The following is a 13752-nucleotide window of genomic DNA, read 5'->3' on the forward strand; positions in this document are numbered from 1 at the left end:
GGCACACTCTCCAAGACCTCCCTGGCTCTGTGATTTATATTGCTTTATAGATGATTCACTTCGCCCCAGTCACACAAAAACTTATTTAATGTGGATATTTTAACCTCCTAATTTCCAGAGTGCTCTTGGCTAGCACTAGCATGCATTAGTCATGAGAGACTTCAAGGGCAACATTTTTACTGGCCTGAATGTCGTCAAATGTCATTGCATATTTAGGCTGTTGCTCTATGCCTATTTTATTATTCGGTGGCTTTTGTATTAAGAAATGGTACTGAATCATTTCTGTACCATTTTGTACACAACTCCAAATGCAATGTTTGTCTGCTATGAGAGTAAGCAGGGAATTATTCAGGTTAAAACACCAAAGGCTTTCAACATTTTGTTTGCATTATTTGGAATAGGTGGATCATCTTGTTTATATCCATGCCATTTTGGGCTAATCTTGTCACTGTGCTAGACGTCCTGTTCACTAAAATGTAATGCAGGATACACCATGTAGTACTGTCATTAACCAAACAGACATTAGTGTATTAGTTTAATACTGGGTGTGGTTAATGCTACTAATATTATACATAACATGGGAACATAGTCAATAGCTACATAGTCCATGGAAAAGGGGAAATAAAACCTACCTGAGTAGGTTAAAATAGAGTGGGAGCATGGTTTTGCAAACAGGAAAGGAGACAATAGACAAGAGGAGACAAACGCAGGACACACACACACACACACACACACACACACACACACACACACACACACACACACACACACACACAGACACACACAGCGTATTTACTTGTGTGCCTTGTGTCAATTATATTCTGTAAATGTTGACTTAAATGGTGGTTCTATTTGATAATTGAGTTGGATGGGAATTAGCCAATGAGGCTTTGCGATGTTGAACGTTATTAAAAAAGTTTCTTCATGCAGCAAGCCGGAATTGGTATTTAAACGAATTAACTTTCCTCTGCTTGCTGGTCTCATACGGGAGATAATGACATAAATAGAGAGTTATCAGGGGACTGATTACACCAGCAAACAACCTCACCAATTATTTCTTCATATTAATTATGATATTAGTAGAATCTAAAATAACAAACCTTAATTACAAACATTTATTCAAGCATTCATGATCATTAACTATATACATTTGTGTGGTAATAGCAGACAAGTTTGGGGGTGACAAAGAGTGATATGAATACATGGGGACGTATACTCATACACTCTCTTCTACATAAACCGTAAACCATCAATCAGGACTGTGGCAAGGTCAATTATTGTCAGGATGACAATGGTCCAGTTTCAGGACCATTCCGGACACTTTCCAATCTCTCAGAGTGCTTTTTGGATAATTCCCCCCAGAACACACACCACCTCCATCTCTTGCTCAACAAGATTCCCCCCCCCCACACACACACACACACACTGACATGTGAATAGATAAAATAACTAAAATCAACCATCAGTCAAGCACTGATAAAATACCTTAATGACATCATTCATCACTTGCTAAAGCGTTCTCGCTGCCACAACTCATTACACAATAACCATCAGAAAGTGTAGGTGTCGCATGCAGCATGCACTGGCAACAATATCAAAGTCTGCAACAATATGAATGACCTTAGAGTTGCTAAAGTATTCGCACTGCAGTATTACCAAGTGCACAACAAAACTAAACTACTGGTGAAGTTAAATCCATGTGACGCCTGAATCGTGCGAGGTGAGACAGCACTGAGATGCCTGACACTGATGCAACGCTTGCCAATCCATCTTCCAGACACAATCTGAAGTCATTCCTAAGTCAATCATTTGTCAGGGAGAGACTTTTAGCGAGCGTTTGGGGGGGAAGCTTCTTTTTGTGTAATCACATTACTGTTCATTTGTCATAGAGGGCAGAGCTGAGCTTCACTCGCCACTTAAAAGCCACAGCCTCCATCGCTCACTGTGCGCTGTCAATTATTAATGTTACTTAAGGCATCAGACCAGGGGAACAGGGGCAGCCGCTGACCCCTCACTGTAACACCAGAGGGGGGAGAGGAAGGTCCAGACCCCCCCCCCCCCTCAACTCCCTCCATCCCTCTTCCTTTTTATCTCTCTCTCTCTGTCTCTCCCTGCGTCCCTGAGGACCCTGCCCCTACACCCGCCACAGCAAAGCCCCTTAATGAACTGCCCAGCCCAGCTGTCCGGCTGAAGCCACTGTATGGCAATTAGCTCACATGTCAAAAGAGAGGGAGTGCTCCTCCCCTACCCTTGTTCTTCACCCACCACCCTTTCCCTCTCCGGGGTTGGGGTGGAGTGGGGTGGGGGGCGCGCACTCGGGGGAGAGAGGGAATGAAGGGGAGGGAAGCCTAAAACAAGCCCATCTTTTATTAATTAAGCACACCTCTTAAAACGATCCACACTCTCTCCCCAGATTTACATTTCATTAGCTCGGCCACTGGCTGTTGCTTCTTGAGCCCCTGCGTGAAGGGGTTCTCCTCATGTTAAGCCACTGAGTTTGGCCATCTGCTTCTGTTTTATTTTTATATACATCCTGTCCGTTTATTATTTTTATATATATCCTGTATTGCATCATGTTGAATAGACATTACATTGTTAAAATGTTAATACAAAGATTATGTTCTAACTGATGTCTATTTTAGTGTGTGACATACAGTCGGTGTGATAAAACTTTGTGATAAGGCTTTTAGGTATAAAATGAAAGTAGTTTGCACAAGTCTCATTGCACGTTAAATATTAAGTCTACGCTTTAGGATGTGAAGATAATATATTTTTTCTTTGCATTTTTGAGTGTACTAGTTAGAGACATGTAAATGTAAATGCAAAAATGCTTCTAGACTTTTGTACACATTGACTAGCCTACATGATATGAAATAGAGTGTGCTCTGTGTTTAGGCTTTCTTTGCTTCATTCTGTTTCAGGCTTTATTTTGTTTATTTGGAACTCTCTGTCCTTGATAAATGTTAAGAAATAGCCCATAAGAAAACATCTGAAGAAAAAAGTAAGAGAACAAGGATACTGAGAAATAGGCCTACCTTCCTTAGTGTTTGGAGTCTTAGGGACACTGCAAAAACAGATATGTCAAAAAAACAACAGATATTGCTGTGTAAATAGCATTTTAACACATGATGTGTCAAATCTTTTATCTCTCATGCCTCTGGATAAATTGACACAATACATGTGTTATTTACTGCTAAGAGAGCTTTTGTTTTTGTTGGAGGAAATGCACACATTTTATCTGGTAGCTCATGAAACGCTCCACAACTAATAAAAATCAAGACGAAAACAAATATAGGCTACTGTAACCTATCTTTATATGGAATTTACAAGATTAACGACTTCTTGTCGCTACTGTCTTTTTGAACTGCTGTTTCCATCCGCCCTTTTCACTTTGGCCGTGGGAATCAAAATGCACTCAGACTTGGAGACACATGTAAGTTATATTTTTCATTTTCTGCCATTTACATCTATCAGCTAGCTGTTACATTTACATTTATCAACTAGTAAAAAAATAACCAATAGATATGTTTAGTTTAGGATTCTAACAGGTTCATGGGTGGAACCTTCATTTCCCTCCCTTTTCCCAACTGTAAGCTTATTTTTTATGGTGAACTGTGTGGGTACATTTTTACATTTAGTTTATTTTGTTTGAATAGGTGTTTTGAACTCAAAAAAATGTGCTCTTCCACCATTATACCATTGTTTGTTCTTCAGCAATATCCTGCTGTGGCTCCCTGGCAATTACGTTTAATTTAATTTCTGCTAAGTAAAAACACCATTCTCTACCTAAAAGCATGTTTAATTAATGGTGAGACCTGGCACTTTGGTCTTGTGATTAATTTACACACTTGCCTGTGAGTCATCCATATTCCACCCTCCCTGGGCAAGCAACGCTCCGTCTTTTCCCAAAATTAAATGGACCAATCTATTTGCCTTCCAGCTCTGAAAGCTGTGTGGAGAGCACTGCCACTCCTCATTCCCAGAACATCCCTCTAATCTCCACACTCTGATAATTACAACTAATTGATAATCAGCTCTCACTGTTCTAATCACAGTGTGCTGATCTCCCCCTCTCCAAAACCCCGTAAGATATCTCTTCAAATGGAATGTGTGGTCGACTTGGTGTGAAAGGAGTGGAGTCACTGATATCTGTATTAGTCGGCCTCTTAAGCGTTTAGAGCGGAACGGTGAGACGGAATCCTGGGTGTTTGGAGCGGAGTCTCAGGGGCTGCTGGGCTCCGTCAGGCATAATAATCACCTCTGAGATGGGTCTCGCTTTTAACTTAGCAGAGCACCGCCGTCGCCCGTGGAAATGCCGCTTCCCTTTTTTGGGATGGGGGGGGGGGGGGGGGCGGTGTTGGTTGATGTGCAGCGTCGGCAAATTGCTTTCATCTGAGGAGCACACAGCACGCCACCCCTCCAAAGAGGAAGTGCTTTATGAAATTAATTCACTTAACTATTCCCTCAGTTATTTATTTCTTCCCCATTGGTTCTCTGAAGAGCCTGAGACAAGAGCTTGGTTTTATTTGGTAATGGAGCATGGAGGGGATGAAGGTGGTGGTGGTGGTGGTGGTGGTGTGTGTGTGTGTGTGTGTGTGTGTGTGTGTGTGTGTGTGTGTGTGTGTGTGTGTGTGATTGGGAGAGTGCCAGTCAGGGATGCAGGCAATGAGGTTTTGGCACAAAACCTTGTTACCAGATGGATGCACAAAGTCCGCCTTTGTCTCGCGACACGAGTCAATGTCACTTCCAAACTTCGGACGGCTGATTGGAAATGTCAGACCTCCTGAGGAAGGGCCAACAGACGAGCAATGGAGTGGCCCACCCCGCCTGCAGGATCGATGGTCCTGTCCTCTCGTGTTCCCTCTGTCGGGTAATGGCCTTTAATGGGTCCAGTCCCATGAGGGCCATCCACTGAGATAAGACGGGCTGTGTGTTGAGGGGAATGAAAGTAAGTGAGTGAGAGTAGGAGTTGGTGGGGTGGGGGGTTTTGGGGTGTGAGGGGTTGGTGGGGCTTAGGTACACATCATCTGTCGGGCGTCTGTTTCCTTCTTCTTTTCCCTGTCATTCATCGCCAATGTGATTGGCAGGCTACAGATTTTCCTATTAATTGGTCTCACATTGTGAAAAACCAGCCATCTGTACTGTAAACATATGCTGTGCCTGCATAGTGTGTACACTGTATAATTGTTGCATTGCATATCATTAATGATGATTCATAAAGATTCAAAGCATTTTAGCAGCACCCAGGGTTCAACAAAGCCTTTCAAAACAAAACAAAAAGGCTAAAGCTTTGAAAAGAGTGTTGTTGAATTCAGAACAAAGATATAAGGCTGTGTAATGCTCCAGACTTTTTCCAGTTACAAGATTATATGAGTCAGCAGGGCATCTCAAGGCCATTTCAAAACTAACATGCTGCTGGACTGAGAATGAACCATGAAATCATGAGGATAAACATTCAGTTGCCCTAGAGGAAGATGCTGTTCTACTCTGGCATCAGTTTCACGGTCATCTTCTCAGAGTGGTAATTAGAAATAGGCTGGCTCACAAAAAAAACTCTTTCCCTGTCAATTGATAAGATAGACGTTTCCCCTCCTGTCTATGCCCCTGTTGGTGCTGTGCCATGGTGGCACACCGATCATACGACTGGCTTGGACCTGGAGACATTAGAAGTCTCAGTCTCCCTGGCAGTTTGTCAAACACTTTTTCAGACTTTGAAGTTCCCTGCCAAAAGGAAGGCTAGACTCCATTTTGCAGAGACAGAGGTGTAGGAGAAAGTAGGTTCATGGCTGAACTCAGATTTTTCAGATATTAAGAGGGTGGTGATTCCTTTCTTTGAGATGTTGCAATATGGGTGCTGTAAGCGACATCTTTGCTTACATTTATGCTTCTTTTGGCTAATTTGTCCAGTATCAATTTTTAACCCATCCCCATTGTCCATTACATATTGCAAAACTAGTTGGCAGACAGGAATGTCCATTTCTTTTAAGGTTGTCTGATTGGCTTATACGCTTGGGCCATGTTGACCCCTGATGTTCCTTATATCCTCAAAACCATCTACCCTGCGTATCCAAAAACAGTCACAGGAGAGCTTTATACACTGATCCCAGTTACGGCCATGCTGAAGCTGATTCGCTAGCTTCTATATATTTTAACTTTACATTTCCTACAAGGTTGTCTTACTCTAGGCCATAGGCTAACTATTGATTTAACAACCATGTACTCCACTGCACATTAGAAGCCCCTTATGAAGTTTTTCTGCATCCAAAGAGGATGTTTTCACCCAGGGCTCCTCATGGGATTGCGTTGAGTTCCCCTCAGGGCATACAAACAGCTGACTCTAAAGGTTTCTTTCGAACTTTTATAAACTAAACAACCAGCATAAATTTGCCTTGGATCTGCTTAAACTCTTTCAGAGTTGTATTCATCATTCAGAGTTATCGTGTACAATTTATGTTGTTGCCATTGCCTAATTTTAAACCTTAATAAAGATGATGGATGCTCCTTTAATATCTTAATGGCACTGAAAAAAAGTGTCCAGTATAGTGCCAATGCCAATGTGTACCAATATCCAACAATGAACAATAAACAATAAGACATCGATCATAGTTTTGATGTCCAGTTTTTAACATCTGTTCCATGTTCTTCTCTACCTCAGTCATCAGTCCAATACGGCCAAGACTGTATCCATGTCAAAGATGAAACACACACTCACTACACAGGGCTCTCTGTTGAGTCAGTTCATCATGTCTAATGGAGGAGGATTACAGAGGCCACCTGTTCATCGGTAATGGCCACAGCGTATGTATGTGTTTGTGTTTGAATGTCATAGTATGTTATAGCAATGGTATAGTATCAATCCCAGTAATGTTATCGCAATGGTATAGTATCAATCCCAGTAATGTTATCGCAATGGTATAGTATCAATCCCAGTAATGTTATCGCAGTGTTATAGTATCAATCCAAGTAATGTTATAGCAATGGTATAGTATCAATCCCAGTAATGTTATCGCAATGGTATAGTATCAACCCCAGTAATGTTATAGCAGTGTTATAGTATCAATCCCAGTAATGTTATAGCAGTGTTATAGTATGAATCCCAGACGATCATATGCTGACTCTACTGTGCTGAACAAAACAAGTTACAGTACATTCAGTGCATCCCTTAAACTCTGCACAGACTTTTGAAGCAGTACTAGTCACATTGTGTGTTCTACTGCCTTGCACTGAGCTGTGCCCTTGTTATCCACTGTTTTTCTATGTAAGGCTGAAGCGCAGGGATTTAGCTTTGCTCTCATACGGCATGTACGGAGCACCAGCTCTTAAAATGCAGTCATGCCCATCCCAGGCAGCAGGCACTGGGGGCTTCTGTCCAGGCCTCGGAGCATCTCTCCTGCAGACTGTCTGCCCCAGGCGATACCTCCCCCCGGGAGGGAGGGAGGAGAGGGTCCAAATAAAACCAGCCATCTAAATGCTAATGGTCCCTGAGCTGCGGTGGAGGTGGAGAGAGGAGGTGGATGAAGGGAGGAGGAAGAGAAGTGAAACTCAACTAGTCAAAGAACCTCTCAACAGAATTTTTCAGTCTGAATGAGTGGCACGACTCTTCTTTCAGGGAGCAGAAATGTTATCTTTGTAATGTCATCCATTTGACTAAGAGCAGGAGATGGGATTGTGCACACCTGTGTGTGTGTGTGTGTGTGCGTGTGTGTGCGCATGTGTGTGCATGTATAAGTATAAGTATATATACTCTTTTGATCCCGTGAGGGAAATTTGGTCTCTGCATTTATCCCAATCCGTGAATTAGTGAAACACACTCAGCACACAGTGAACCCACAGTGAGGTGAAGCACACTAATCCCGGCGCAGTGAGCTGCCTGCATCAACAGCGGCGCTCGGGGAGCAGTGAGGGGTTAGGTGCCTTGCTCAAGTGCACTTCAGCCATTCCTACTGGTCGGGGTTCAAACCGGCAACCCTCCGGTTACAAGGCCGAAGTGCTAACCAGTAGGCCACGGCTGCCCCTATGCACATATGTTATTTGCATTGCATGCATATGTGCATAGGAAAGAGACAGAGAGAGAGGAAGAGAGAAGGTTACCGCATGAAAGCCCATTTTTTTCCAGCCCAAAAATGATTGCTCGCTATCGCTCCTGACAGACTGCAGTCTCTTCCAGGGGATCGGTGGTGGCGGGATGTCATCCGTCAACCCTGACAGTAGTGGATGGTGGCAGCAGTGGGGCAAAGCACTTGGGTTTCGGTGGGCTTTTAGGCATCACTAAGGAATCAAACGTATTGATCCTTTATGGCAACAGAAGGCTTTCCTTCCCACTGGGAGTTTTAGGGAAATCCAGCCCAAGGCTCAATCATGGCTCTGTCATTAATAGCCAAGAACAGAGGATTACATCATAAGCATTTATTGACCAAGATAATGTCCATGTGTACACCCATTACTTATCAAAAGACATTAATGCGGTGCAGAATGAGCATACAATGAAAAGGTTTTCCTCAAAGGAAAAGACATAGAAAAGTGTGGTCAAAAGTGTACATAACTCAACTCTGGGATGGGTTTATTTAGATGATGATGATGATAACATGTTGATGATGATGATGATGATAACATATTCCCTTATCTTATATTATGTATATATTGTTGAAGATATTGAACTATCCTCAGATATGTGTGTAGTACATCACTGAAAATTTTGAGATATTTATGTCTTCTTCTGTGGATGTCTCACTGCTGTTTTCTGAATCATCATATTTGTGTATTATGAAGGAGATATTGCTTTATTATAATAATGTCCCCTTAAGCTCTGAGTAAAAATTCTGAATTACTCAAACATTTTGAAATAAGTGAATTTGATTAATAAGATTTCTACGTTCATCGGTATATATTTTTCTTTCTTAGTCCTAAAAAAGAGAGAGCTAAACCAGTGATGACTAGTGAATAAACTGCTGCAGTTCATGGAGAGAGAAACAAACAACTCCAACAACCAGCAGATAAGAAACATATGGTCCCTGATGGTCCTGGGTGAGATGTGTTTTGTGTTGCATGGTGTGAGCTGCTAATATGAAAATGAATACGACCTGTGAGAGTCGTCTGGGGCAGGGAGGCGAGGGGAGGGCAGGTGGGTAGTGGGGGGGGCTTCCCAAGGGAGTCCACGCTGAGATGACAGGCAGCATCCTCCCGGCTGTATCGCATGAGCCCGGAGAGGAGAACAGCAGACAGGGAGGAACGTTCCCGGAACGGGTCGAAACACTCTGGACACTCCTCGTGTCATCTGACAATGTCTGTAGTACCCATGTCTGGCTGTCACTCTGTCTGGATATGTTGCATTTTGCATGGGTGTGGTTTCAATAAGAATATCAACTCCATGCAACAGAGGCCTGGAATCTGACATTTCAGCCCAAGAAGTAATTAGAATAGGGGATTTTAAATAATCAGTCCCTTTCTTGCCTACAAGTAAATATACAAATAGTTTATTTCATTTCAGGATCAAATTTGCTTACACATTTTATGTGTACAGTATGAGATCCATATATCAAGTATTTGCTATTGGTATGATAGGATAGGATGTCATCTCCCAAAGACATAAAATATAAAGGAAAATATCCTGCTCAAGCAGTTACTGAGCTGAACTGCAGCACTCATGAAGCTCTTAACTATCCATGCAAAATGTGCTAGAGAGAGACAGCAGCAGAAGTAGAAAAAGAGAACAGGTCATGAAATCATTAAGATAAGTGGGAATTGTAGTAGCCACGCAACGGAAACCGACTCCATTAAAGACGTTCATTAACACTGACCTCTGCAGAATACAGATACAAAGATAATGCACACTGAAAAATGTGCATTATCTTTTAATCTGTATTCTGCATATTTCATTCATAATTTATTGTGTTGCACATGCATGATACATTCTGCAATTACCTTATTTTGTGAAACAGCCATAATCTTCCAGTCCTGTACTGTAAAGCTACATGGCACATTTAGAGTTTTTGGTGTCATCTTACTACATTTCTGAAATCCATTACGGTAACTGGATCTTTTCTCAAGGCCAGATACATCTCACTCATCTCCATGCACAGGGCAGTCTGTCTGTCTGACTGAATTTCTTTATTGAATTCATTGCCTTGGTGACTTCCCCTGATAACATCCATTATCTTACCCTGGCTTTCTGCCCTTTGGTGCTGATCTCAGAGCAGTTGTCCAAGTAGAGGGTCAGAAAGGTCATTCAGATCTGAACTGAACATCTGTCCTGTGGCAGCCCGACAAGTCAACCAGCTTTTCATTAGGTGGCTTTCTCACTTGTGGGAGACTAAATTTCATTAATTAGAGCAGAATCCATAACGGCACACTGTCCAATGCATTTGCTAGTCTTACACTCTTCCTCAAATACATTTGACTTTGCATAGATTTTAATTTGATGCTTGAGAACCATTATGTTGACCTAACATATCTGCATGAGTAGCAGATAATAATAATAATAATAATACAAAAAATACATGAGGGTCAAATGAAAATAGAATATAGAAATATAAAACGCAATTAAAATACATAGGCTACTAAAACACACCATAAAGGTAATAAAATACACAATTAAACGTTATAAAACAAATACTGCTAATGTTTAAAAATGGAAAATAAGATGCAAAGTAAAAGTTAAAAACACTGTATTATTATTATTATTATTATTATTATTATTATTATTATTATTATTATTTGTTGTATGTGTTGTATGGTTTGTGAAGAAACAGTTGTTTTTTTCTTTGTTTGCCACACAGACTTTGTAATCATTCTGGTTTAATTTTGTGGTGCCTGTCGTGTTGTGAATAATACCACAGGACCAATAGGTGTTACATGATGTGAGCACTGGGTGCTAATAAGTCACCTCGAGAAAACGTGTGAGCAATCGTTTCTCAGGCACCAGGTGTAGCTTCTGTGAAATTGTGTGAGACACGAAAATCATGCTGTGTGTGTGTGTGTGTGTGTGTGTGTGTGTTGGTGGGCGCGGGTGTGCTTCCCAATTGTGTGATTGCGTGTGTTAGGAGCATATTGTTGCAGATTGGGGAGGTGGGAAGGGGGGGGAAGGGCGTACATCCACCTACCCCCCAATTCCCTCCGCACATGATTCAGTACGCAGGGGAGACGAGGACCTGCAACAAAGGGCCGAACAACACCGTTATTCTCTCTGTTTTCATTTCAATCGGAGGAGACAACGAAGGTGAGTCGGGAGGGGCTGGTGCTGCCGTGTGCGCCAGTGAATGAAAGCAGTGGATTGGAGCATGCTGGATGAGTGAGGGGTGGAGAGAGAGGGTGTGTGCGTGTGTGTGTTTGTGTGAGAGAGAAAGAGAGAGAGAGAGAGAAAGAGAGAGAGAAAGTGTCTCTCAAAATGAAAGCAAGAGAGGGCGATCTGAGACACTAACGACGGAAACAGTTGTGCTGAGCACGTCCTGACGCGATAGGAGAGAGCGCTAGATGGTTAGCTACGCTGACGAATACCCCACATCGGGATAGAGGCGCGCCTGTTATCTGACAATCCCGTCGGCTCCTCTCCTCCACGGAGCATCAGATGCGCGCTGCATCACCCTCATCCTTGCGCATGATCGGTAGTGTACGCATCTCATCTGCTGGGAGTCAAAACAGCCACTGAGGCAACATCCTGCGTCCAGATCTTTCCTGTTATCGTTGTCGTCTAATTACGGTAAGATTTTTCACTTGAGATTACTTCAGTACGCAAATAGGGCTTTCTTTAATTTCCTCAAGTGATGTCGCCTAATTTAGAATGTCAAACGAGGGGAAAGCTATCTATGTCGATCTGTTGGTGTGATGGGTTTGAACGAATGTAGCCTACGACACTGGCCCGCATTGGGGGAGCAAGGTACGAATTCGTTATACATAGGTAGCGGGCCTCGTTCAACGTGATCCGGATGTGCACAGCACAGACAGACCGGGACACATTGCGTATGATGGGCATGTCGTAATGCAGGGGGCCGAGTGTGCTGTACAAATCTGTTCGTCCGTAACGGGAAACCCACTATTTGTCTTCTGCAACTGGCAGGTGGGTAGGCTATAGCCGGCTTACATCCCTTTAACATGTGCACTGCAACCCCCAAAACACTACCGGGTTCTACTAACATTTAGTTTTTACAGAGATGTGGCGTTTCCTAATGCAAAAAAATGTGTACAAATCTATGAGGTTAAATTAGCATGTTATGCCTTTCAGTTTAAAGCAAGTAGGCTACTAACGTTATGTAAACTAGACGAATATGAGTGCGGGAAGTTGCTCGCTGAGAACTCAAATAACTTGTTCTTAGAACCGTGTCTTACAAAGTCGATGTTTCTGTGACTCACCCTGGTGGAATGGGCTGTCTCCGTCTTTTTTGTGAATTTCAGATTATAGATACACTTTGGGCAACCGCCGCTTTTTTAGAACAAAGACAAGAATTTCTCGGTCTGTGTTTTGTGACAAGAATGCAACTGCCTTGCAACTGGTTCTTTGAACAAAGTCTTTCTTTGATAGACACTTTCCTCTGTGGTTGCTTCGCCCCTTCCCACCCAGCTTCCCACTCTAATGTGGGTCGCTCTGTGAGTTGAAGTCTCCACCTGATAGGAGTCTCTTGCTTCCCACCTCCTAATACTAACCCATACACAACCGCAAAAGACAAGTAGGACAAAACTCAGTTGTCCCAGCGTGCACCAGGATAAACAAAAAAATCCTGAAAACACCTGGATTAACCTAGGTGTCTTCACGAACTGTACTATTGGACTGTATGGAAGTGGAGACCTCTGCAGTTGCTGTGGACATAGCCCGCACTAAACAGAACTAGTTTAGCAACATGAACTAATGTGGTGGATAAAGTTGTGTTGAGGCATCTGGGAGAGGATGCTGGAGTTGGAAGTGGAAGATTGTGTTTAAGGAGAAAGGTGACGGTTTAGAGTGGAGGGGAAAGCAGTTTATATGAGGGAGGAGAGGGAAGGGTTTGGGTAGCAGAGGATATAAGATGTGGTAAACTATGAAGAGCTGATGATAGTTTATCTTAATGTAAACTATAAAGTTGAGGATCAAATGTTAGGGATGCGACTCAGACCAGAAATGCTGATAGTCCACTGTAATGCTGTGTGCATTTATGCCCCCATTATGTCTCCCTATTTTGTCATGTTGGTATGGTTTGGCTGTCAGCGGAAGGCAGCAACAGTGTTCTTAATCCCAGGTGTGGTAAACAGGCAATTAGATCCCACATTTAGTTAGAGGCGGGCAGGGTGAGGTGGACAGGGTGGGAAGAGGCTGGTTCCGTTTGACCACGAGACTCAATGAGCAGCATCTGGATTTCAACACTTAATTCAGCCATCAGCCATAAAAAAAACACACACACAAATGTGGCCAATTACATGGAGCCTCAATCTTTCACCAACTCCTTCCTGAGCAGAACTCGTCCAGTAAAGCACGGAATTATTTATGGGCTAATCAATGGTAAATATAGCTTGACGACTCCATCGGAATCAGACTGGCTGGTTTATTCTCATAAAAGATTCAGGGGATTTGACTTCTTTAGCAGGGCCGACTCCGCTACGGTTTGTTTGTACGCTGCCGTGCCCCAGAAGAGGAGCGGGAGACACAACGAGGGTGTCTCTCTGCTTCTTTCAGTTTGCTTTGGATCATTTTGGCTTTGTTTCCCCCACTGCATTTGGTATTGAAAGTCTTTTTTCCTTTCTATTTCTTGTGTTCTTTTTTTTTTTCAAACACAGTGAGTCATTTGA

This window comes from Alosa pseudoharengus, unplaced genomic scaffold, assembly GCF_046254945.1.
Source record: "Alosa pseudoharengus isolate Yale_2024_CS ecotype anadromous, Long Island Sound unplaced genomic scaffold, YU_APseudo_1.1 YU_APseudo_1.1_scf_5, whole genome shotgun sequence".
Taxonomy (NCBI): domain Eukaryota; kingdom Metazoa; phylum Chordata; class Actinopteri; order Clupeiformes; family Clupeidae; genus Alosa; species Alosa pseudoharengus.